The sequence below is a fragment of the Eumetopias jubatus genome, unplaced genomic scaffold, assembly GCF_037043125.1.
Source record: "Eumetopias jubatus isolate StellerSeaLion01/CBP00866 unplaced genomic scaffold, mEumJub1_p1.0 scaffold_9, whole genome shotgun sequence".
In the NCBI taxonomy this organism is placed as follows: domain Eukaryota; kingdom Metazoa; phylum Chordata; class Mammalia; order Carnivora; family Otariidae; genus Eumetopias; species Eumetopias jubatus.
This window is the reverse complement of record NW_028274815.1, coordinates 137,396,382-137,421,722: the sequence shown is the minus strand read 5'-3', so window position 1 is coordinate 137,421,722 and position 25,341 is coordinate 137,396,382. Positions and strand designations below refer to the sequence as shown.

At 49.4% G+C, this 25,341-nt stretch overlaps 1 protein-coding gene and 1 pseudogene across 1 annotated transcript in view; one reads left to right on the top strand and one right to left on the bottom strand.

Moving 5' to 3' along the window:
• The window catches only part of PHACTR3 (phosphatase and actin regulator 3), a 206,762-nt gene that overhangs the window by 168,419 nt on the left and 13,002 nt on the right, over positions 1 to 25,341 (bottom strand). The gene's annotated exons all lie outside the window — the stretch shown is intronic.
• Positions 2,786 to 4,464, top strand: LOC114197954 (tubulin beta chain pseudogene; annotated as a pseudogene).

Below are 25,341 nucleotides of genomic sequence, written 5' to 3'. Positions count from 1 at the left end.
ATATGTAAAGTATTGACGTTTCAAAACTCAAAGTTCAACCACCAAGTGCATTAACAGAGGCCTCACTTCTGCACCTATGCCCTTCAGCTCATAGGTTTCCTCTATGTGCAGCTATGTTTCTTAGGTTTTGCTTTATACTTCCAGGGTTCCTTTTGGACAATCTAAGCATACACAGAGGCACACGTGCATACACACACACACACACACACACACACACACACACACACACACACACACCCTCCTCCCTTTTTATGCAAAAGTTAGTATACGCTAAACACTGCTCTGTAAACTTGATTCTTCTCCCACTCAAGGATATATCCTGAGCATCGCTCTTTACTGCTATAGAGTGCATCCTCACTTCTCTTGAGAGCCACCCAACACTCCGCCATGTGGATATACATTGTTTAGCCAACCAGTCCGCTATTTGGTAATATGTGGGTTGTTTCCAACATTTTGCTGTAACAAATAATGACAAAATGAATAGGCTTTGCATATGTGCTATTTTATATTTTGCCAAGATACTCTGGGATAAATTCCTAGAAGTGGGATTAATGGTTCAGAGGGTAACTGTATATGTCATCCTGCTAAATATAGCCAAATTTCCTTCCATAAGGCTGACAGGGCTAGTTTGTAATGGCAATCTAATATAGTATTTTAGTTTTTCTAACTCCTATTTTTATATTTTTTTTTAATTAATACACACTGGCAGGATATTTTGGCAACCAACAATAGTTTATAATTTACTATATACTTCAGTGGCTTGACTGATTCTAGTTTCTGAGATAAAGAATTCTACTACTTTAAAAAATGCAATCTGAATGTGTTGATTGCTTTTGAATAATACACAGGCAACAGAAAATAAACACGCATGCGTCCAGTGGCCAGAATTAGCAAAGATTAACATCTTGACATAATTACTCAAAATAGGTTTTCTTTTGGGGTGCCTGGGTGGCTCAGTTGGTGAACCGTATGTCTTCAGCTCAGGTCATGATGTCAGGGTCCTGGGATTGAGCCCCGTGTTGGGCTCCCTGCTCAGCGGGGAGTCTGCTTCTCCCTCTCCCTCTGCTGCTGCCCCCTGCTTGTGCTCACTCGCTCTCTCTCAAATACATGGATAGAATATTTTTTTAAAAACGGGTTTTCTTTTTATTAGGAGAAACAAGCATTACAGGTGGAGTTAAAGCCCCTGGAGTAATCTCATGAGCCCCCATGCATCACCTGACCCTGCCACCTCCAGGCAGTGGCTGTAGTGGTGGGCCTGTGGATTCTCTCTGCCATGATTTCCCATTCCTCTGTTACAGCCCCTCCCATTTTTTCCTCTACTGAATCCATGCTGTGATAAACAGCCCTGGATAACTCTCCTGCTACTCAGGGATGCGATTTTCTCCAGGGCGAAGGTTTGGAGCATCCTTGCTGGGGTGGTATTTTGACTTCAAGGAGACATGCTGTAATGCTCTCCAAAGTGGTCAGACCCATTTATGCTAACATCCACAGGACTTAAAGTTCTTGTTTCTCCAACTTTCACCAATATTTCCCATTGCTACCTGCTTTTACTTTTGCCAGCTGGATGAGTCTAAATAGCATCTCATTTTCATTTGCATTGAATGAAATAACATTTTAAAACAACAGTATCTTTCTTTAATGGGAAAGCTTACTTTCAATTGGCTTTTTAAAATTAATTTTTATTCCCACAGGAACAATCAGCACAATGCAAAAGACAGAGAACAGCTTCATATATATTATTTCTCATCACTAAGAACTTAGCTTCTTTTCACCTGCAACCTTTTCTGTAAATCTTAGATATGTGCAGATACATAAGCCATATAGTTTATTAATTTTAGAGAAAACACAAGCATAAGCATGCAGATCCATTTGGAATTTCCCCTGATTTGCTTTTTAATTGATGGTCCTCTTTTTAACTATTTCTTTGCTTTGTTTCACAGCAGAAACAGATTTCTAAGAACCCTATCTTAGAAAATATGAACAAAAAACTCTCCACATTTTATATTATGAGTATTATGCTGTACCCAGAGCCTAGTATTTCATTCTTTATAGTTTGATTTGTTTTATGCTCATTTGCCAAAAGGAAATCCTTCCCAGGTCCCTTTATATCTGTTTGTATACCCATAAAAATTAAACATGTGTACATCTATAAATTATTCATCTACATTTTGACAGATGTTGCAAATTCACCTTTTGACCTTCAGGGGAAAAATATATACAGGAAAATACCAATTGACTTTTAACACTGAAAATATTGGAAACCTACTAATTATCAAGTGTGCAACAAGACCTCTAAAATAACTCAAGTAAGTCAGACGAAAGCTAATTTATAAAAGCATATCTGCACTGCAAACGAAGATAATGTGGAAAACCACATTACAAGGTTTTTGCTTCTTATTTTTAACATGTGAAGTCAACAGTAATTGGGTACTTATGGGACAATTTGTATCTAATATGGAAGGCACTCCAATCTATAATGATACTTTATACTACAGGCATGACATCACTGAATATTACTGCGCCATGAACTGGTAAAAAAATGTCTTCAAAATAATTAATTTGTACTGGCATCTGAGTTCTTCATGGGAAAAAGCATTTCTAACTGGGATTCTAACAGGATGATCCTTTATAATAGGCTGAGGTACAGAGAAATTCTTTAAACCCAAATAACAATAAATAGACAAGTACCCAAATATCCATCTTATTACCACAAAAATCCATCTTGAATAATGTAGCCCCTAACTTACAACATGAAATACATAGTATATTGTCTCCCTCTCAGAACCTTCCTGCCTCTGCGTTCGGACCTCGCTGCTCCAGCCTCTGGGACACGTCCCATCCTTCCAGCCTGCGGTTAGCAGTATAGAAAAAAAAATTCCCTATCATTTTCTTGCCCCGTACACACCTTGAGGCAAGCAAAAGAATTAAAAATAAATTTTAACAATGAGGGAAATCGTGCATATCCAGGCCGGTCAGTGTGGCAACCAGATCGGTGCCAAGTTCTGGGAGGTAATCAGTGATGAACACGGCATCGATCCCACTGGAACCTACCACGGTGACAGCGACCTGCAGCTGGATCGCATCTCCGTGTACTACAGTGAAGCTACAGGTGGCAAATATGTTCCTCGTGTTATCTTGGTGGATCTAGACCCCGGGACCATGGACTCTGTTCGCTCAGGTCCTTTTGGGCAGATATTCAGACCAGACAACTTTGTTTTCGGTCAGTCCGGGGCAGGCAACAACTGGGCCAAGGGCCACTATACAGAGGGGGCTGAGCTGGTTGACTCAGTCCTGGATGTGGTGAGGAAGGAGGCTGAGAGCTGTGACTGCCTGCAGGGCTTCCAGCTGACCCGCTCGCTGGGTGGGGGCACAGGCTCTGGAATGGGCACCTTGCTCATCAGCAAGATCCGAGAAGAGTATCCTGACCGCATCATGAACACCTTCAGTGTGGTACCCTCACCCAAAGTGTCTGACACGGTGGTTGAGCCCTACAACGCCACCCTCTCCGTCCATCAGCTGGTAGAGAACACGGATGAGACCTACTGCATTGACAATGAGGCCCTGTACGACATCTGCTTCCGTACTCTCAAGCTGACCACGCCAACCTACGGGGACCTGAACCACCTCGTCTCGGCCACCATGAGCGGTGTCACCACCTGCCTCCGCTTCCCTGGTCAGCTCAGTGCTGACCTCCGCAAGCTAGCCGTCAACATGGTGCCCTTCCCACGTCTCCACTTCTTCATGCCCGGCTTCGCACCTCTGACCAGCCGTGGAAGCCAGCAGTATCGGGCCCTCACTGTGCCCGAACTCACCCAGCAGGTCTTTGATGCCAAGAACATGATAGCCGCCTGTGACCCCCGCCATGGCCGTTACCTCACCGTGGCTGCTGTCTTGCGTGGGCGGATGTCCATGAAGGAGGTAGATGAGCAGATGCCCAACGTGCAAAACAAGAACAGCAGCTACTTCGTGGAATGGATCCCCAACAACGTCAAGACGGCAGTCTGCGATATCCCCCCTCGTGGCCTCAAGATGGCCACCACCTTCATCGGCAACAGCACGGCCACAGGAGCTCTTCAAGCGCATCTCGGAGCAGTTCACGGCCATGTTCCGGCGCAAGGCCTTCCTGCACTGGTACACAGGCGAGGGCATGGACGAGACAGAGTTCACTGAAGCCGAGAGCAACATGAACGACCTTGTCTCCGCGTACCAGCAGTACCAGGACGCCACCGCAGAAGAAGAAGAGGATTTCGGTGAGGAGGCCGAAGAGGAGGCCTAAGGCAGAGCACCATCACCTCAGGCTTCTCCGTTCCCTCAGCCTTCTTCCTCAGCTGCCCCTGTCCTCTCCCTCAGAATTGCATTTTCTGCCTCTGTCTCATTTTATTTTGTTTTGTTTTCCTTTTTTGGAGGGGGGGATCCTAGAACAGTGCCTGGCACATCATAGGCGCTCAATAAATATTTGTTGTTTGTTGGAAAAAAAAAAAAGAAATACATAGTATATGTAAAGAAAGACATCATGGGGTGGGGGGATGGGTGAAATGGATAAAGGGGGATTGAGAGGCACAAACTCCTAAGTATCAAATAAATAAGTCATGGGGGTAAAAAGTATGGCGTAGGGAATATAGTCAGGAATATTGTAATCATTTTGTATGGTGACAGATGGTGCCTCTGGCGTGTGCAGTTTGTAATGTAAGTCATTGTTGAATCAATCACCGCACTGTACGCCTGAAGCTAATATATTATATGACAACTGTACTTCTGCAAAGACAGAAAAGTCTAACAGAACAAAAGGAAAGCAAGCAAGGACGGGGCTACTGCCCGAGGTCACTCTGTTGAACTTGCTTCATGAATACATGTCCCTGTGTGGGAAAAAAAGCACATTAAAATGGGTGCCTTGAAAAATCTTTTAAGAAAAGATACATTTCTCTATCTTGGTTGGAATCTCTATAACCATCAAGCATTAAATAGAGTTGTTTTGTTCTCACCATTACCCTAATAACTTTTCTTATAACAATTTCATAGATGGGTTATTCCCTACTTGCTTTTCAATCTAGTTACCATAAAATTTCCCTTAATTAGCCCTTTTTTTTTTTTTAAATGTGAGGCCAAGTCGTAGAAAGAAAACTCAGAAATTAACTCAACTAAGTAAACAATTACCCAATGTGTAAGCTCTGGGGCGACAAACAGTTTGGTTCTTTAACATACTTCTGAGTCGACGACACTGAGCTGGACAGAGCCAGGGGTATAGAGTTTCTATGTCCACCCTTCATGGCTCATCATTTCCACACTGGTGTCTCCACACAAAGGGGCATGAGGGTTCCCTCATTCAAGCAGGTGTCTTGGAGGAGGTGGTTACTGAATCACCCCCAACCCCCTGGTGAAGCAGGCTGTCTGCGCTGCTTGGGGGATGGGGGTTTCTCTAAGAGCGAGCTCCTCTCTCCCACTCCCCCCACACTGACTCACATCCACCCAATCTATCATTCTACTAATCCAATGTGTCCTCTTTCATTACTGCCAAAGGACATGACAGTGATGGACGCTGGTGAGCTGAGGAAAGGACAGGGCCCACGTTCATCAACAAGGTCAGGGCAAGTCTGTTATTGGGAAGCAGAACAAGGGGTATCATCAACCCCCAAAGGTCAGGCTTTCCAACTCCTTCCCCCCACCCCCACCCCCACCCCCACCCTGGTCTGCAGGATAATGAGATTCAAGCCACCCTCTCAGTGGTTAAGCAATCACTGGGAAATTTTAGAGGAGAGATTTCTAAAAACACTGAAATTGACATTTACCCCCCTACACCCTTTTCTGGTGGCAACCCCTGGACGTCCCTTGGGGCACCCATCCCTTGCCCATTCAGTCCATAGGATTTCAGAGACACGGACCATCCCCAGGCCAAGAAGACAAGTTCCTAGGGTTTTGTTTTTCACCTAGCAGGAAAGGGAAATCCTCCTCTTTCCCAGAGCTGGCTGGAGCCTGGAGGCTACAAGAGCCCCCCGAGGAGGACGAGCAGCCTAAGAACACAGGTGAACATAGAGAATCTAGCCACGAGATGGAGAGGGAGCCAGTGTTGGGGCCCTAAGGAGACCCCCTGCATCCTGGGGCCTGAAGTCAAACTCTCCCCAGACTAATCCAATCTGTAGGTCCCTAAGTGTCTTTTACGGGGAAGCCAGTGTGGTTGGATGGGTTTCTCATGGATGAGAAACTAAGGGCAACTAAACCACAGGCAACTCAAAGAATCTTGCCTGACAAGATGAAGCCCCTTCTGGAGGAAGGGCACCTCGCCTGTGTCATCCATCAATTAATCCAAAGAAGTGTTCTGATGTCAGCAGTCTATACAAAACAGAAGCACATGGAGCGTTTCAAAGCTGGAAGGGAAAGGAGAAATGGAATAATCCAAATCCCAGATTGCACAGATGAGGAAGCCCAGCTGAGAAAGGCCACTGAGGGCATAAGCCCATCAGCGGTGGGGCTAGAACGTGGATTCAGGGACCCCAATTCTTACTACATTCAGGAAACCAGGTTAGGAATGCGGACGCTGCAGGAGATGACTTCCTACAGGGCATGTGTGTCCACACAGTACTGCGTGCACTCCTAACACTCCTTGCCTTTTGAAACCGAGGAGCCTGTTGGTCAAAGGGATAAGGGACTAGTGGGGGAGGGGAAGAAGGGTATAAAAAGATTAAAAATAAAAAGACACTGTCTCTGGGTCAGGGTTTCTATTGGAGACACGCCTTGGGGTCTTCTCAGGAAATCAGGAGCATTAAGATCCTGGAATTGCCACAGGACTCGGAAGGAGCTTCCCACTGTCATCAGCTCCACGCTCCGGACCGTGAGTCCTCCTTGGTGAGCCCGAGCACCAGTGGTGGCTGGCCGTGGGTGAGGGTCCTAGGCTCAACAGCCTCATGAAAAATACAACAAAGTGAATTCATTCATTCATTCATTCAAGTTATATTTAAGCCTTCAGTGTGCTAGGTGCCAGGTGCTGGAAAAGACTGTCTTCATTTTAAATTATATTCTGGTAGTGTACACAGGCACTGGTGCACACATGACTACGTATCATCTGCGCACATGTTTGTACCTTATATATAATTAGTAGTCAGTGTGCATAAATAATGTATTTCTGGATGGTGCTAAGTGTGCTCAGGAGAAAATACAGTGGGATGAGAAAAGGGAGTGATGGTGATGATGAGGGAGGGGACAGCATCTGAGCGACAGTGGCCAGAGAGGGTCACCTGGAGCTGAGACATATATGATGAGGGAACCAGTGGTGTTAAGAAGAGGGAAGGTTATTCTAGGTGGGAACGTCTTCCCTCCTTGCTTCCTCCCGTCCTCCCCCCTCTTCCCCTCTTGAGTCTACAATAGGAGGTGTGTTGGTTCTAAAAATACTGAGCACCTGTAATCTGGAGATAATATGGAGGCCAGCCCAGCCCTGGTAAAGTGACCGTCCAGCACAGCCGGGCCAGCCAGGTGGGGTGCAGAGACAGTCCAAGGGATGGACAGGCTGGGAGGGCTCAGGATAGCCTCCAGAGAGCGTGGGGGGGGGGGGCAGCCTGGGCTGTGATCAGCTCTGGATAAAGGTGCCTCTGCCCAAAAGCCCATCTCCAGGCGCTCAGGCCACACCACAGCACGAGATGAGCTGTGTCTCATGGAGTCAGTATGTACACCTGTCCATCCTTCACACACCAGGAGCTACTACATGCCAGCCCTGCACGAGACCCCGGAGTCCCGCCTGGAAACAAAGTAGACTCAGTCCCACCCTCCCGGATTTTACAATTTAGTGCACGTGCAGTTGGGGTCAGAGACTGGGAAAGGCAAGAGTGCGTGGACACCGAACAAGAGAAATCGTAGCCATTATTCTATGTGACCCACTTCATTCGCTACCGCAACAGGTAGAAGTGAATTCCAAACTGTTTTCACCTCAAAACATAGCACACGTTGTTTGTCCAGATATACACTCGGCTCCCTTTTCCATGACAAACTGGCTGGAGACCGACTGATTAGCATCTGCCTGCTCCATCTGATGGCCAGCTCTGTTAAGGAAGGGGGACGTCGTGCCCCTTTTGCTCATCAGGGTCCCCCGGTCCCTACGTCTGTGCCTGCACACAGTAGGCATCTGATGAGCCTTAGCTTATTAAAGGAGCCTCCTCCACCCACTCATCCTGCCACAAATGTCTGCAGGTGGATGGTGCCTGCCATGGAATGTTCCAGGTCGACTGATATCATTGAAAGAAAAGCTGTTCAAGACCCAGGGTGTCTGATCTACCTCCTTCCTCAAGTATCGCCAGGAATGTTCCCTGACAAGCTTACAGAACACCACCAAGCGGGACTTCGTCCCTCCTAAGGGCTACCCTCGCGATCGGACTATGGAGGACGTCACTGCAAGGATGCGTACCGTTCATCCTCTTCACCTGGAAGTATTTTTAGACAAAGTGAAGGGACTGCGTCAGCAACACCTATGCATTTGTCTGCATGCTCCCCGAGGTCAGGGAGCACCACTCGCTCCCACTCACTCCTCCCCACTGCACTGGGCGTCACCACAGCTTGCCTGCACTGCCACGAAAGACAAGTTCTCCCGCTGGGATTTTATTTAGATGCATTTTAACATGCACTGTTGCCCTTCTAATTTTAGAGTCCAATTATCCTGTGAAGACCAAGGCAGATGTCTACTTTCCTCTTGGAGTAAGGACACAGTTTCATGCAGAATTACTCAAATAAAAAATAGGCAAAAGTTAGCAAAATTGGGAGGATCACATTAAATCATGATGCCTAAAATAATGATAAAAAGAGATCGGTGTGTGTGTGTGTGTGTGTGTGTGTGTGTGTGTGTGTGTGTGTGTGTGTGTGTGTGTATTTCCTCAGTGCTTTGCAGGTAAGGCCAATTTAAAGAGACCAAGAAATCAGTTATAAACTTAATTCTAAGAGATGGGGGAAATCACCATAAATGAAGAAACAAATCACATTCATTTAATGTACACTGTGTGCTGGGGGGGCTGTGCCAAATGCTTTCTCATCTACTCATCCCCAACTTTCAGGGGTAGAATTACATTTCTTGAGGCTATTTGATTCAGCCAGATAGCCCATTCTCTCCACAAACACCTGAATGCCTCCAACCTTCATCCCTTTGACTCAGGGACCCTGCTTCTAGGTATTCAACCTAAAGAAATCACCAAAGATGTACACAAAAAGATATGTAGTCTGAAGTCCACCACAGATTTATTTATTATAGCAAGAAACAAAAAGCAAACAGAAGTGTCAAGCCAGACTAAGTTTCCAATAAAAGAGAATGGGCAACAAATAAACAAGTAAATTTTGGCAAATTCATATTGTGGAAAGCATCATGAAACCATCACAGACTGAGGCTTCAAGTATGCAGAGAGATGTAGAAGTGCTTATGATATGCTAATTTAATAAAGAATATATCGATTAATCCCAGTACAGTAAAAAAAAAAAAAAATTACATAGAAAACAGGCTGGAAGAAAACACAAAAAAGTAGTAGCAAGAGTTATCTCTGGGTAGGGGGTGGGGAGCGTGTGAATGGTGTTTATTTCCTTCTCAGTATTTTTCTGTGTTTTCTGAATTTTCAATAATGAATATATTTGTCTCTGTGATCAGAAAAAAAGTCTAAAAGAAAGATATGAAAAGACATTAGAGGGGTAGCTCAGTCGCTTCAGTGTCTGCCTTCAACTCAGGTCATGATCCCAGGGGCCCCGGAATCGAGCCACATGTCAGGTTCTCTGCTCAGCGGGAGTCTGCTTCTCCCTCTCCCTCTGCCTCTACCCCTGCTTACATGCTGTGTGTGTGTGTGTGTGTGTGTGTGTGTGTGTGTGTGTGTCAAATAAATAAATAAATAAATAAATACCCAACACCCCCCAAAATCCAGGATGCCAGAGAAAGAAGAGTCTGGGCAGTGTACCATGTCTCAGTTCCTTTGATCCAGACCCCTTCTTTCCAGAGCCTAGCTCTCTACAGTCAGCCTGCCCAGCCAGACACCAGCAGCCCCACGCCCACTGCCAATTGTAGGACAATAAAACTGCCAGAGACCCAAAGGGGTTGGTCCCCAAGGAAGTTGTCACATTCTCCCTAAGAGCTAGAAGAGCCATCGGTCATCCGCTTGGTTTCCTAAGTGACAGGGACCTGATTTTCACAGGAGGAACTGGGACTCCCTGAAGTTTAATTGACTTTAAACAGACTAAGAGTAATTAATAAGATCAGACTAAGGTATCAATGCTGCATAATTTATTTGTACATAAAGAGACACTGGAAACCACCAGGTCAGAGGTAATCGCTCCCTCAAGGCTGTGAATCATCCTTGACGAGATAATTATATATTATAAACATAGGTACACACATACCTACAGATATCTATATATAGGCATGCATCTATCTATTCATCCACTTAAAGAGAGACAGAGACAGAAACAGAGGAGGAGGAGGGGAAGGAGGGAGGGACAGCATAGGGGAGGGGGGAGGGAGAGAGAGAGAGAGAGAGAGAGAAACAGGAGAGGTAACAATAGAGTGCCATACACTTGATCACGTGTCCCTGCTGGTCCCTTTTTGGCCCATTTTTATAACTGAGAAGTCAAGTGCTTGATTTCCAAAGATGCATTTATGACCCTTTGCCATGACAGGTGCACCCGTCCATATTCTCCATATAGCTCGTCACATTTACAAGGTCCATCGTCTAAGGTCGCACTGCATTCCTCCAAGGTGCAAGGTGAGAGTTCACAACCACAAGAGAGTCATCTGTGTGATCTCTCTCGAGAAACAAAACTTGTGTCCTCACAGCGGCTGCCTTCTCTCCCGCTGGCTGACAGACTCATCACTTGGGCCGCTCATACTTTTCCTTTCCTTCTGTCACTTCTCATCTCTGCCTTCTACACTGTGAGGCAAGAAATATGTGTAGTGTGTTTTTTAAAAAAAACAAGAATTGAAAGCAAACATTTTTAGAGTCAAGATATTCCATATGAAAATCTCAACTTTCAAGTTCTCTTCAAAGCCACAAGCCTGGCGACCTTGAGCTCATATTCCCACATAATCACAACGAGCTGGCCTCACAGCAGCATGCTCTTCATACAGGGGCAAGGGTGCTCAGGAGCCGCAGGCCTCACTGCTCCCAGGGTCTCCCAGCCCCAAGCTGGAGGCAGCGGCTGCATCTCCCCATGCCTGGGGATGCCTGCCTGGCCCCAGAGCATTTGCATCCTCTGCCTGCGCTCTGAGCCCAGCCCGTATCCAACCAGGCTCTCTGGGCAAGTCTCTCAGACCGACTCGTACAAGGTGCTAAGGCATTCTTACACTCACTGCACTTGGTCCCACTCACCCTCCAAGGCTGGCGCTGCAGGAGGTGAAAGCCTGTCCCAAGACTGCTCAGCTGGTGAGTGGCTGACCCAGGCAGGTATCAACCCACCTGCTATGCTCCACTCCCCTGCTGCACAGACCACGGGCTCAAACCCGTGTGCACAGGACCAAGGACACCGGCTTTGCCCTGTTCCACAGGAGGCCCTCTCCCCAGGCCAGGGCTGGAACCAAGAAGGACTCTGCCAGTCCCCAGGGGGCACTGTGGCTGGGCTGTTGAGTTCTTTGGGTTTTTTTGTTTGTTTGTTTGTTTTTTGCATTCTAATGGATAATATGGGGGATGGGCATTAAGGAGGGCACGTGATGTAATGAGCACTCAGTGTTATATGCAACTGATGAATCACTGAACTCTACCTCTGAAACTAATAATACACTAAATGTTAATTAAATTGAATTTAAATACAATTAAATTTTTAAAAACTAATGGATAATATGGAGGACAGAGAGAATAAATCTTAGAAAGTAAATTCAAACATAGTACATCTCTTCCAGGATTTTTTTTTTAAACGGAAACACAGAGAGTGAAATGGGAAGTACATAAAGGAAATGGGCACCTGCTAGACACCCATTTTGGGCTGGCGGTTCTCCATGCGTACATGTGCCCCTCCCCCTCCACGGACCCACAGGCCGGCCTGATGATGTGCACACCGAGGTTCAGAGAGCTGAAGGAACTGGCCCTAAACCACACAGCTGGTACTCAAACGTACGTCTTTCTAGTGCCAGTACTCTCTGTGGCTGCCTCCAAAGATACTTCGAAGTTACCTTTGTGAATATTCTCATTTCAATCAGCCAGCCCAGAAAAGTCCCAAGACAGGAAGGTGGAGGATGAGGTTCGAGCTGAGAGATTCGAGCCAGCTGGAGGCCAGAGATGTGTCTGTGATGGAGCTTTATGGGTCAGGAGAACCTTCTCCTGAGTGTAACCAGACACCGCTGTGAGGGTATCTCGGCCAAAAGGGAAGAAAAGACATACATGCAAAGCTCTTCCTCCAGGTGCTTCTTTCTCCAGAAGCTGAGGGCAACAAAGCTGGGGGACCATGAGGGAAATCCCCTCATTCCACAATATGACTGCTTCTTTAAGCATCTGTCCTTGCAACTGCCCATCCTTCCGTCCCCATCCATCCACGCATCCATCCGCCCCCCACTCACTCATCCATCCATCTATACACCCATCAACCCATCCACCCATCACCCACCCGTCCCCCCACCCATCCCCCCACCCGTCCATCCATCCATCCACCCAATCTACCCATCACCCACCCGTCCCCCCACCCATCCCCCCACTCATCCATCCATCCATCCACCCAATCCACCCATCATCCACCCGTCCATCCATCCACCCCCCCAACCACTCACCCACCCACCCATCATCCACTCATCATCCAACCATCCATCCATCATCTATCCATCTGTGTGTTGATCCATCCCTCTATTCATCCATCCAGCTGTTACTGAGACCCACTGTGTGTGCAGCTGTCTTCACAAGTCTATGGCTCGGCCTATAAAACAGACTTTCAACTACCAAGTTCACAAAGAACAGTCAAAGCGCAGTTTCGGTGAGTGCTACAAAGCCACTTTCCAGATGCTAACAGGGCTTATACTAGAGGGCTTCACCTGGCTGGGGTGGGTGGGAGGAGGTATCTCCATCTAATGTAGACCTTGGGGTTGGAGGCAAGATGGCGTAGCCTCAGATCCCGGCTCGGTGACCATGCTGCTCTGAGGGCACACAGCCTCACTTCCCTGGGTCTCAGTTCCTTTATATGCAAAATAGGGAGAATAATAGGGAATCCCTGAGGGCTGTCATGAGACTTGAGGGAGGTAAGTGGGTGAAGAGCTAAGTGTGGTACCTGAGAGAAGAGCAGTCCATCAATAAAGATGTTGCTGCCATCACAGACCCATCACTGACCCTACCTTCTAGCAACTTCTCCACAAGAAGAAAATGCACCCAAACCAACCACAATAAGGAGAACGTCTCTGCCAAAGGAATGAGTCAGCATTGTCTAGGCACCGGGATAGACAGATCTGCCAAAGGAATGACTTTCCCCTGCTGTTTGATGGGCTTTTTTCCATTGTGGAATGTCGGTTGGTTTTCAGGCTCATTTCTGATCTGTTCAAGGTGGGCACCACGGTTGGGTTGAGGACGGGGACACTCAGGAGTCAACAACATGGTTCTTACCTTTAAGAAGTTGTCATTTCCAAGAGAGATGCGTTCATCACAGACACAAATTTCCATGGAGAGTTTAATCCCTGGAATTTTTACCAGCAGTAAACTTGGACCAAGGGAAAGCTAAGATGTCATAGCCTGGCCAACTCCGTAACCCCAGGAGAAGGTGGAAGACCCCTTCTGGATTGGAAATGAGGGTTACTCTGGGACGTGCCCACAGACCAGGCCACCGGTCCACACTGAGGTCTCTTGCCTACAATGCAAAGGCCAGAGCCATCCCTGGACACAGGTAGTCAAAACTGGGAAACCACAGGCACCAGTTCCGGCAGCCTCAAGTCCCACTTCTGATGTGGAACAGGCATCTCATCATCAGATCCCACACACAAAAACATACCCACCAGCTTGCAAAGGTGTGACAAACCAGGGAGGGCAGTGTCAGCCACCCGGGAGGCTGGGAGAACGGGCTGCTTGTGAAGCACGGTGATATTCTTGCCTAAATGGATCGAAAATGCTACTGGCTGCAGTGGATTGGCTCCTGGTCACTGTGGCGGGGAGGTCTGTCTTGGTGAGACCATCGAGGGCCCATGAGGAGCTTTCAACAGTGACCTTGGGCGGGCAAAGTTTGCACCGTTAGTTAGGTTACAGAATGTGGAAATATACATTGCAACATATTAACGAAATAATGACAGCTAATACCCAGGTAGGTAGATGTTCTAGACACTTTTTTTTTAACTTTATTTATTTATTTGACAGAGAGAGAGACAGCGAGAGAGGGAACACAAGCAGGGGGAGTGGGAGAGGGAGAAGCAGGCTTCCCACCGAGCAGGGAGCCCGATGCGGGGCTTGATCCCAGGACCCTGGGATCATGACCCGAGCTGAAGGCAGACGCTTAACGACTGAGCCACCCAGGTAGACACTTTCTATTCATCATCTTCACTCCATGTGTTTCATCATTGTGCTAATAATTTTTGCTGATAATACAGATAGAAGCCACCATTTATCATTGATGAGGTATAAGGAACGATGCCAGGGCCTTTACACACTTCTCCTTGAGACAAAATCATCCTCAAAACAACCCCACAAGGTAAAAAAATCTGGAATCCCTCTGGGAGCTGTGAAACTCTGAGGGGCCACCTAATTTTGCCCAGCCAGAAAACCAGTAAGTGAGCCCTACTCCAGCCGGATCTGCGCTGCCCCATCTCCCACACCTCCCCCTGCACCGCGCCTCCCTCTGGGGGCTTGAGGAGTGTGAACCCTGGGGGCAATCTGTTTAAGTCCAGACTCTGTTGCTCAGTTGCCTACAGCTTGAGAGAGCTCAGTTTCCAATACTGAGATAATAGTGCCTGGGTCATCAGGAATGGAGGTGCCAACACCCGCAAAGTGCATAGTAAAGCTCTCATTAAATACGAGCTCCTATTAAAGTCGGCTATCTGCAGACCCAACACACGCCCCCACCAAACTGCCCAAAGATTCAGGAACTGGTTCCTAACCACTGGCCCAACCCAGAAATTACAAGGAGCAAGAGAAATGACCAGAGATGTTTCCAAGCAGTGATGTCTGGGGACACATCTTATTCAAAGTCAAAGTGATACAAACACAAAGAAGTCATTTCTGATTGTCAGACTGACAGAGGTCAGGAACATGAGCAAGACTGAGCATTAAGTAATGTGGGAGAGAGCAGAAACTTCTAACACATTTTACAGGAACATAAACTTGATAAAAGTCTCTTAGGAGGGGTGCATGGCAACTCTGTACGAATGTGAAAAACAAAACCACAAAGACACTTTAGAGCAAGGGCAATCATCCCTGGACTGCTTACAAAGTCTCTAACCACGACCAGCCCGAAGAGCCAGCCCAAGAGGCGGTCGCACCACTGAGACTCTTACAGACGTGGATCACAATCCCATGGGGCTTTATGTGTGCATCTGACCTATGGGCAGAGTAGGGTGGCACCCCTGGGGACGTTTTCACCCCCTCTTCCACAGCATGCGTATATATGAGAGTTTTAATTAACTAAGGCTGAATAAAATGCAATAAAGACATCTCTGGGTAGCTACTCAATTCTGCCACTATAGTGTGAAAACAGCCACAGACAGAACATAAACAGATGAGTGTAGCTGTGTCCCAATAAAACTTTATTTATAAACACAAGAGGCGGGCTCCCGGGGCATAGTTCGCTGACCTTCGCTCTAGTGAATACTAGTATTACCATCATCACCCTGTGTGGGATCCCACCTTAGGTGCTCCACCTGCATTTTCTCACTTGACCTTCACCACAACCCACACGGGTTAATACTACTAGGATCTCCATTGTACAAAGGAGGAAACGGAGTCGGAGATGTGAAGTAGCCAACACACATGCAGAGGCTCGGACCCACACCCAGGCCACCCTGCCCCCAGAGGCTGCACATGTAGCCCTCGGGAGAACGAGATGGAGCCTCACAATTTCATTTCTGGCTCTACAGCATTAAAATATCACTTTGTGTGGCAAACCTTTCCAAAGGCTTCATAAAGTCTGAATCTATGGTCCGTGTTTCACAGGTAGTAAAATGAAAGACAAAAGCTCTGAACTGAAGACCTCTGGAATGATAAGAACACCAATATTTAAACCTGGCAGAGAAATAATAGAAAAATTAGACGTTCCCCAAAATAACTTTATCTAGTTGGGTGATTTTAGAGAAAATATTCTTTGGAAAATTCAAAATAATAATTAAGTGAGGAACCTGTTAGTTAATCTGTTACAAAGTCTTTGGTCTTATAAGAACCTCCTGTCTCCGTGTTCTAAATAATGCATTGTGTCATCCATTAACCGCGAACTCTTACACCACTCAGAGCCAGAGTGGAAAGCCACAGGAGGAAATAAGCGGTGAGCATGGGTGTCTCATTATTAAAATGAAATACGTCATTAGCAACTCCTGAGCATACCCTTTGCAGTGACTTACAGCGACTGGATGTGACACGCAAGCCCGGACAACATAAAAGTGTCTGAGCAAACCCCACTTTCATGAAAAAAACCTGAACCCCCAGCACCTGCTACTACATCAGGAGTCATGAGGTCCTTCCAACAGCAGAGCCACTGACAGACGCCTCCTGTCACAACCCCATCCAGTCCCCCAGTCCTCCAGACACTCCCGTGTGAAAAGCCCCAGGAACCTTCAGTTAGGCAGACCCGGTGAGGACTGGTGGGCAAAACCGGTTATGTTCTGGAGTCCGCTGGGCCTGCGGAGGTGCTTGGAAGGACAGAGAGTGCAGTGTCGGGGGAGAGGCCGGGCACTGGACTCCAGCCCTGACACACCTGTCCCGGGATCTGGGCAAGGGCCCTTTCCTCCTCTACGTGCTGCGATCATCAGAGCCCTTCGCTGCGAGTGCAACCAGCTTAAGCATCACAGGGAGTAACTGTTAAATTGAGAATCCAGCGTCCACGCTGCATCCAGGCTGAGATGATGCCGGCAGGAAGTTGCCCTCACCTCTTGGACCCATTCTCCAGCAGGTCCCCCCTGAGCAGGTTGGGAAAGTGGCCGCCAGCACTCCAGGCTCACATCTTAGGAGCTTAGTGATGTCTTCACGAAGAGAAAACACCTTCCCAATGAAGCCCGGGAACAGACTCCCAGGGGTCAAGCCTGAATCACGTGTCCACCCTAGCACCGCTCACTACAGGCAGAAGGGCACCGCGGAGGGCGGTATTCAGTCCCACAAGGATGGAGAAAGGAGGCGCTTCCCTCCCAACCGGGTGGTGAGGAAAAGCAGGGCACTCCCGGGACCTCCTCCAGCTTCGGCACTCAGCCCCGACACCACCCAGGCTGGGGTCTCAGCAAACCAGGCTGGTGAAGCCCGTGGCTCACAGTGGCCTACGAGGGACATGGAGGAGAGACCACTAGGCAAAGGCCCAGAGCCGAGGCAGCGCCGGGATGGTGACCTCCGGGGAGGGCAGTGCGGGGGGAAGGGGCCCTCTGGCTCCCGGGCTCACCCAGCCCAGACTATTCCTCCCAGGAAAGGTCAGAGCAGCCCCACAGGTGCCATGCAGGGCCTTCCGGGGACGCTCTCACGGCTCTGAGCACCACAGAAATGGCCGATCTTACAGCTACAGCCCCAATCCTCAGCCTGTCCGTCCCTGCCAGTCTGTGGTGACATTTCCCAAGACCCCCAAGTGAGGACAATGCCGCAAAGCACTCTTAAGGCTAGCGGCACCTACTTTAAAACACGGCCCTCTGCCGGCGCGATGAGCCTCCCTGCTTCTTGGGACTTTGACTTCCATTTCTTTCAAGAAATACCTGGGGTCATAGTTGGATGTTTCTTTTTTTTCTTCATTGTTGTCCTTTTGTTTCAAAACATCTCTACTTGGCCAAAATTATAAAGTCGGCAACCTGGGCCCACCCTTCCCTCCAGGCTGAGCCACATTTAACAAGTGACTAACCTTTAACACCATGGCAAAGTGCCCCGTCCCCTCCTGCCCTCCCAGCACTCCGAGGACTCGGGGCTCTGCGGAGCAAACCTCATGTCACTGGAGTGAGGATGGCGGCAAGCTTCCGTGGGGGCTGGGGGCTTGCTGGCTGCTTGCTGGAAATGCAGAGTCTCAGGCCCCATCGCAGACCTGATGAGTCAGAATCCACACCGTAACAAGGTCTCCAGGGCATCTGTGCGGGTGCACACAGAAGTCTGAGAAGCAGGGGGCCAGACTTTATCGGAGCAAGGACCTCTTCTCGCTAATGAGGCCACTAGAGGGCCCCCGAGCATGGGCATCTGCCCCTTGAGTCCATATTTTCCTGAGAACTGCTTCTCTCCCCGGCGGGGGCTACACCACTCTATTAGCTCTTCTGCAAGCCCACACCTTGACTGCCATTCAACGACAACGGGCCAGGCGTCCCAAAGCCTGCACCGTGACGGTCACCTCCACAATCCCCACAGACCCATCTCCTGTCCTTCATGAAGCTTCTGCCAAATGCCTCCACACACCCCCATCTACACCAGGCATCTAACCTTCCTCCCTGAGTCCCCCTGGGACCAAGGAGCTTATCCAGGCTTAGCAAGTTCCCTGTCCCTGTGTCCACGTCTCCTGTGTTATCCCTTCCCTCTTCCAGACTGTAAGCTCCTGGAGGGCGTGCTGGCCCAGGCCCCCTCCTCTGCACCTCCTGAACCTCCCACAGCACTTCTCCTGGACGGGGGGCTACGGGACTCTGCACAATGCAACACCTCCCACATTTCACTAGCTTGGCCACCACTCCCAAGAACTCTGCCCTAATAAAACCACTTGGCCTATAATTAATATAGTTTTAACGTTCTCTTAAGTAAGTTTAAAAGGAAAATTTGGCATCTACTTTAATGGAAACATTGTATTTTTCAAATAAAAAAATTAAGCAAAGATACACACTCTATACAATATTTGTCACCTCCTAAAATCACATATAGACTGCCAGGAGATCAGCATCCTACTGGGCTGACCGGCAAGTGGGTGGCCATTGGAACATCCTCACAGGGATCGAGCATGTACACCCCTGCCCAGAGCTCGTAAACTCTGCACAGCCATCTCTCCTTTCCTTGGGCCGCATGAACGTCTCGGTCGGTAGCCACACCCACGTGGGTAATCCCCAAGGTCATCACCAGCTGGGATGCTTTCTCTATGACTTCCCATCGGTCATGGGTGTGAACGCAGGTCATAGTTGTGAATATAATCCTGGGATTCTCATCCTGTGTCACCCACTGGCATTATTTAGAGGACAATAATTGGATTGAGAGGTGGCTTATTTTCTTTGTATGTTCTGAAGAGCTCACACAGAACCACAAGAACAGATCTCCGATGCCAGAGGAGGAACTATGTGTATTCTGGTCCATTTTCTGACATGGGACAGAAGCTGCCTGCTGAAGGTGACCCTTGACAGCCTGAAGCCTCAGGATGTTTGGGGCCGGTGTGTAGCTCACAGCCTGTGAGACCTTTCTTGGCAAAGAGCACAGAGGCAGGACAGGGGCTCAGGAAGTAAAAGCGGGAGCTGAGCACATCCCTCTCTGGCTGAATGATAAAGCATGTTTACATGAACAGGGGACATGGGTGAGAGTTGAGTCTTTAGGGATTAATGATAAAGCATCATGACATGACCTGGAGTCACAGAACCCGGATCCCAAACACTTTGTTCGTTTCCTCAAGGATGTTTTAAACTTGCTTCTAAGCTGCTAGCTCCAGAGAAGTGACATTTGAGTTGTGGTCTGACAGTGACAAACATCAACAAAGATGACACCTAACATTCCTTAGGCATATTGGAGGCACAGTTATGAGTGCTTTGCTAATAAATAATTCCGATAGGTTGGCATCACTGCTACTCTCACTTTACAGATGAGGAAACTGAGGCACAGCACTGACCAATTTACTAGCTAGTATGTGGTAGAGCTGGACTTGGACCCAGGTGGTTGCCCCCAGAATCTAACCACCACATCCCACCACCTCTCGAGGTTGTGCCAGCGCATTTCTATGATAAGAAGGACTGCTTTGCTCAGCTCTTCAGAAGTGCCGAGCCCCACGTGCCTTTCCGTGGGTCGTCCCACGAAATGATCACAACGAGCCTGTGAAGTGAGGACCATCATCCCATAAGTAATAACTGAAGAATGGCCAGGCCAGGAAGCTTAAGTAACTTGTCCCAGGCAAAACCACTGTCTGAGAACACGCAAGTCGCTGTCCAGGTGCTGGCCGATGCCGCGGGACGGTGCTGCTAGGATCTCTTCCTTCCTGGAGCTCTTGATCAGGATGGAGGAAGAGGGAGAGGGAGATGGTAAAAAAAAAAAAAAAAAACCCTAAAAATATGTAAGTTACAAATGCAGAAAGTTCAATGGAAGACAAAGAATGGGATGTTGGGACAAAATGCTGAAGCTCTGGGAAAGAAAAGAGAAGGCATGCAGGCGTTTTGGAACCCAAGGTGGAGACACTTCATGGGGACGGCGGTAGCTGGTGGCAGGAAAGTTGCACCTGGCACAGCCGAGGAGAACCACCTGGAACAGAGGTTGGGCGTCTGTCCTCGGAGGCTCGCCACCCTATCCACTCAGTGGCCAGCACATCCCCACTTCGCCCTGCGCCCTGCAGCACCCCATTTTTCTTCTGAGGACGACCCCATCTCCGTGCATGGGCTTCAGTGGAGCTGACCTACCTCGGGTGCCAGGGGCAGGCATGTGACCGGAAGGAACCAACCCGGACCACAGCTTGATCTCGAATCTCCAGCCTCCAGAACCACAAGAGAGGACACTTCCGTTCCTTAGGCCACCAGTCTGTAGGGCTCTGTTCCAGCCGCCCCAGGAAACCACCGCAGCCCCAGGAAGGGAAAGGGACACAGGCAAGTTAAGGTCCTGGGGCAGCCCTTGCAGAAGGGGGGAGGGTCCTGAGCTTCTTCGGTGGGAAGAGGGGCCCGCCCGGGACCAGCAGCGGCCCTGAGGCCCCAGTGCCATCACAGGAACCACATGCTTTCAATCTAGAAGTCAAGTCTCACCTGTTTGTGATAAATCTGTAAATGTAATAAAATTTCACACAACTGACACCAAGAACATGCAGGTAAAGCGCGGTGACATCGGCCCTGGCCTCTGGTCTGGTTAAGATATTGCACCAAGGGCAGTCTCCTGCTGTCCATCAGCATACTCTGCGAGCCACAGCGTTACTACTTTTTGTGACTTCCATGTGAGTTTAAGATTATTTCAAAATAAAAAGTTTAGAAAATGTAAAAAAAAATTTAAAAAGCAAACTCTTGCCTCTTTCAAGCTGCTCACAGGCCGCCCCTTTCCTTTGTCTTATTAACATCAGGCCTACTGGTCTTCCCCTCGAAGCCAGCCTCCATTCAGCCCATCTGCAAATAAGTTGTAGGGAACCTTCCAGAACACTCATTCCCCCACAGGCAGGTCTGGAGGCCCACTGGCAGCCACAGGAGAAAATGAACCAATCGTCTCACCACTTTGCATTTCTTTGTGTTTTTGTTCGTTTTGTCAGCCAGAGCCCCAGGAGGGAACAGGGCTGGCTTTCTCCCTGGGACTGAGAGAAGCCAGCCTCAGAGGCGCAGCCAGAGAGCAAAGGGCTCATTCAGGCGCAAGCACGCCGGGGCTTGCCGTGGAGACAGGGCGCGGGGCTTGCTTTCTGTGAAATGCCTAATTTTAGTTTCTAGCCATCATTTGCTCTTCCACAGCATCCCCTGGCCTGCCTCAATGGCGGGCCTTGTCCACGCGGAGCACAAAGCCGCCTTTGCCTGGGGAGCCAAGAGGAGGGAAGCTGCAGCTGAGGTGGGGGCATCCCCCCACACTGACTGGCCCCATTCTTCCCCAGCACGCTGAGGGCTGCCCTGCCAGGGGACGCACGGCTCTGAACTCCCAAGTGCCTCTCTCCTGGCAAGTGGAGAGTGTAAATAAATCTTGGGGTGAAGAAATGGGAGAGGAGCACAGTGCCCAGATGACACTGTGCTCAAGTGGTCCCAGGAAACTTCTAAGCGGGATCCTGAGGAAGTAGGGACTTGCCTGTCCCTGGGGGCATTCAAGCAGGGGCAAGGCTCCATCTGGGCAGGAGTGCCAAAGACGGGTTGGAGGGAAGCAAGAGATGGACGGATGGACGGGAGCATGATAGACAGGTGATTCACAGACACCAGATATACATAAATAGACGGTAGGCAGGTAGATAGATGAGGTTGATAGATTGATGGATGATCAATCAACTAGTAGAGAGAAAGACAGATGATGTGCATACAGACGGTGATGACACGTAAACAGACCACGGATCATAGACAGAAGGTCAGCCCCCTCTCGAGTGTCAGCTCTGGAAACTAAGCCCAAGCCCCCAGCTGGGCCTCAGCACCTCCCCAGCATCCCAACCCTGCCTGCCCAATTCTCATTGGCTCTAACACCTCCACTCCCCCCATCACTCACTGTACTTAAGCCTCCTGGCCCCCTTGTTCACCAACACCCCAAGCACACGTCTACCTCAGGACCTTTGCACTTGCAACTCCTCTCCCTGGAGGGCTATTCTGCAAGGCGTTTACATGACTAATCCCTTCACTTCGGCCTTGTCTCTCTGGCTGTGCTACCTAAAAATAGCCCGCCTCCCCTCCCTACCACTCTCCCTCCTCCAGCCAGGCTTTGGGGCATTTATAACTGCCTAGTGTCACACCATACATCTGTATCATTCTGATCTGTTTCCCCTCATTCTACAAGATGATTCACTCTGTGAAAACAGGCACAGCGTAGTCTTTACTGCTGGATCCCCAGCACCCAAAACAGTGACGGGCACAGAACAGGTATCCCATAAATACTTCTTACTAATGGCCGTCAATCACAAATTCCAGGGAGAAAGTTCAGATTGATTTCATTTCCAAGCTCCCCACAGGGGATTGCAAAGAACACTCCTGGCTCAGGATACTGGAGTTGAAAGCCCTTCAAAACCCAGCCCAGCCCCAGGGTCCTCTGATGGGCTGGGCTCTCCCCAGCCCTACACAAGCCCTAAGATCTCCCTGTTACTGGCTCCTGGGATAGAAACCTTCATATCCATCAACACAGACCAGGTGCACATAGTCACAGATGTAACAGATGCACCCTCCAAACTCAAGGCAGACCCAGAACCAGCCAGAAACAGAGAAACCGTATTGAAAAGTCAGTACCTGCCCAGCAGCTTGGAACAAAGGACCACAGTGTAACTCCAGGAGAGAACTAGCTCCCAGGACCAGTGAGAGTTTGTATCTGTTAGCTATCAACACGTAACAAACCACCCCACATCTCAGGGGCCTATTTTAGGACTTCACTGTTCACTGCTGTGGGCCAGAAATGTGGGCAGGGCTGGGCTCACTGGTACCACGGTGCTCAGCTGGGAGCCTGGCCTGGGCCGGCGTCATCCAGGACGGAACCACTCACCAGCCTGGCAGCTGGCACTGGCTGTCATGGGGCCACCTCAGTTCTGCCGCGGCAGGATGGCCCAAACAATTTCACGTGGCCGGCGAGAGGACCACAAGAGGGGCCACAGGCTCTAAGTTCTAGGCCCACAAGTCATACTGTGTCACTTCTGCTGTCCCTGTTGGTCAAAGCAAGTGACAGGGGACACAGGGGGCAGGAGACGGCATCCCTCCTGATGGGGGACACAGCAAAGTGACACTGTCAAAGGGTGGGTGGGGTCAGAGGTAATCGTCGTGGCCACCTTTGGAGACACCTCGAATCCCACTGTTGTCCCCTTTTTGCAGGTGGAGGAGAGCACAGAGAGGGCAAGCGACTTCCCTGCAGTCAACCAGCCTCAGGACTCAAAGCCACACAGTCTGACCCAGCATCCCCCCTCTGACCCATCCCTCCCAGAGTTTAAATTCAGACCTGGACACAAGCCACCTGTGTGGCCAGACCAGGTCCCCCAGCCTAGCTCTGAGAGGACAGGGAATCTTCTGGGTGGGTGGGTGGGTGGGCAGACAGCGGGCTGACTGGCCAGGGTCCCCCAGGGTGACCCGAGACAGGAAAGAGTCTGGGTGACCTTTGAAGTCACTCCCCAAGTCCCACACCCTGACTGTGAAGGAAAGCACAGAGCCTCGAATTGGCACACCAGCGCGATTTAGCTCTCTGCCCAGCTTACACACCCAGGTCCTTTCTGGTGTCTGTCCCAGCCTGTCTCCTAAACCCAAGCTCTTCTCCTTCGCAAACCTCTCTCCTCAACCTTCCCATCTGATGGCCCAGGTCCCCATCTGGGCATTACCCGCTCCCCCCCCCCGCCCCGCCCACCGAGTGCCCATCCTGTGCACCTCACCTCCACCGACATCTCCCCATCCTCTCGGGTAACGACCTCCCACACACACTCAACCCATCTATCCCCAAAGCAGAGGCAGAATGAGTCCTCCCAGTTCCAGACCAATGGGTCACCCTCCCATACAACATTCAACAGCTCCACATCGCTCATAGGAAAAAGACCAAATCCTCAGTGGGGGCTTCCACACTCTGCCTGGGCTGGCCCCCGCCCCTCTCCCCACCCCCACCAACAAGCCATCTGGCCCCCACTCGCCCCCAATGCCCTCTTCTGCCCCGGGGCCACCGCACATGCTGTTCCCTCTGCCTGGACAGCCCCCTTCGGATTCTGGCTCGTTCCTGCTTAACTTTCAAATTTCGTATCTCTATCTCCAAGACACAGCTTGAAGAGGAAGAAGTTTTAAGAGGGCAATGGGGAAAAGATGATAAGGAAATAATGCAGAGAAAGTTTCTGAAGGCACATGCAAAAGCTCATCGAGGCTGTCTCTGGGAGGAAGACCAGGAGCACAGGGGAGACCCCATGTCCGGTACAGTGAGACGAGTCAGTGCTGGCTGAAGGTGCGCCATGCATCGCTGAATGCCCACCGTAACCACACAGTGCCCCCAGTCCACAGGTGGGGAAACTGAGGCCCGGAGAGGACAAACAGACAGCTGGCCAGAGCAGACCACAACCCAGGCCTGATGACACTGAGCCAGCACCCGAGCCTACTCCATCCTGTCTCCCGCTGTCACAGAGTTTTCTCAACATGGGCACGTACTACTTTTCCAGTCTTAAAACCCTGTTTGTTTTTAAAAGAACAAGATCTGCCATCTCCCAATGGAAAACGTTTATTTTCCCTTTCCTGCCTATATTTCCGAGGCGGGGAGGGGCACATTATTTTCCAAGGCTTACACCACTGATGAAAACATGCTTCTGAGTGTTTGCTAAAGATTTTCTTGGTCAAAGCTAAGGTGATAAAAATTAGTGCAGAAAGCCTCCTCAAAATAAATGTAACAATGGGATTGCATATTAGCTCGAGTGTTCTCCTCGAACAAGGTGAGCTCAAACTGCTCTAGACGGTGGCTCATGGCTTTCAGGAAGGACGCAGGGGTCCTGGGACAGAGT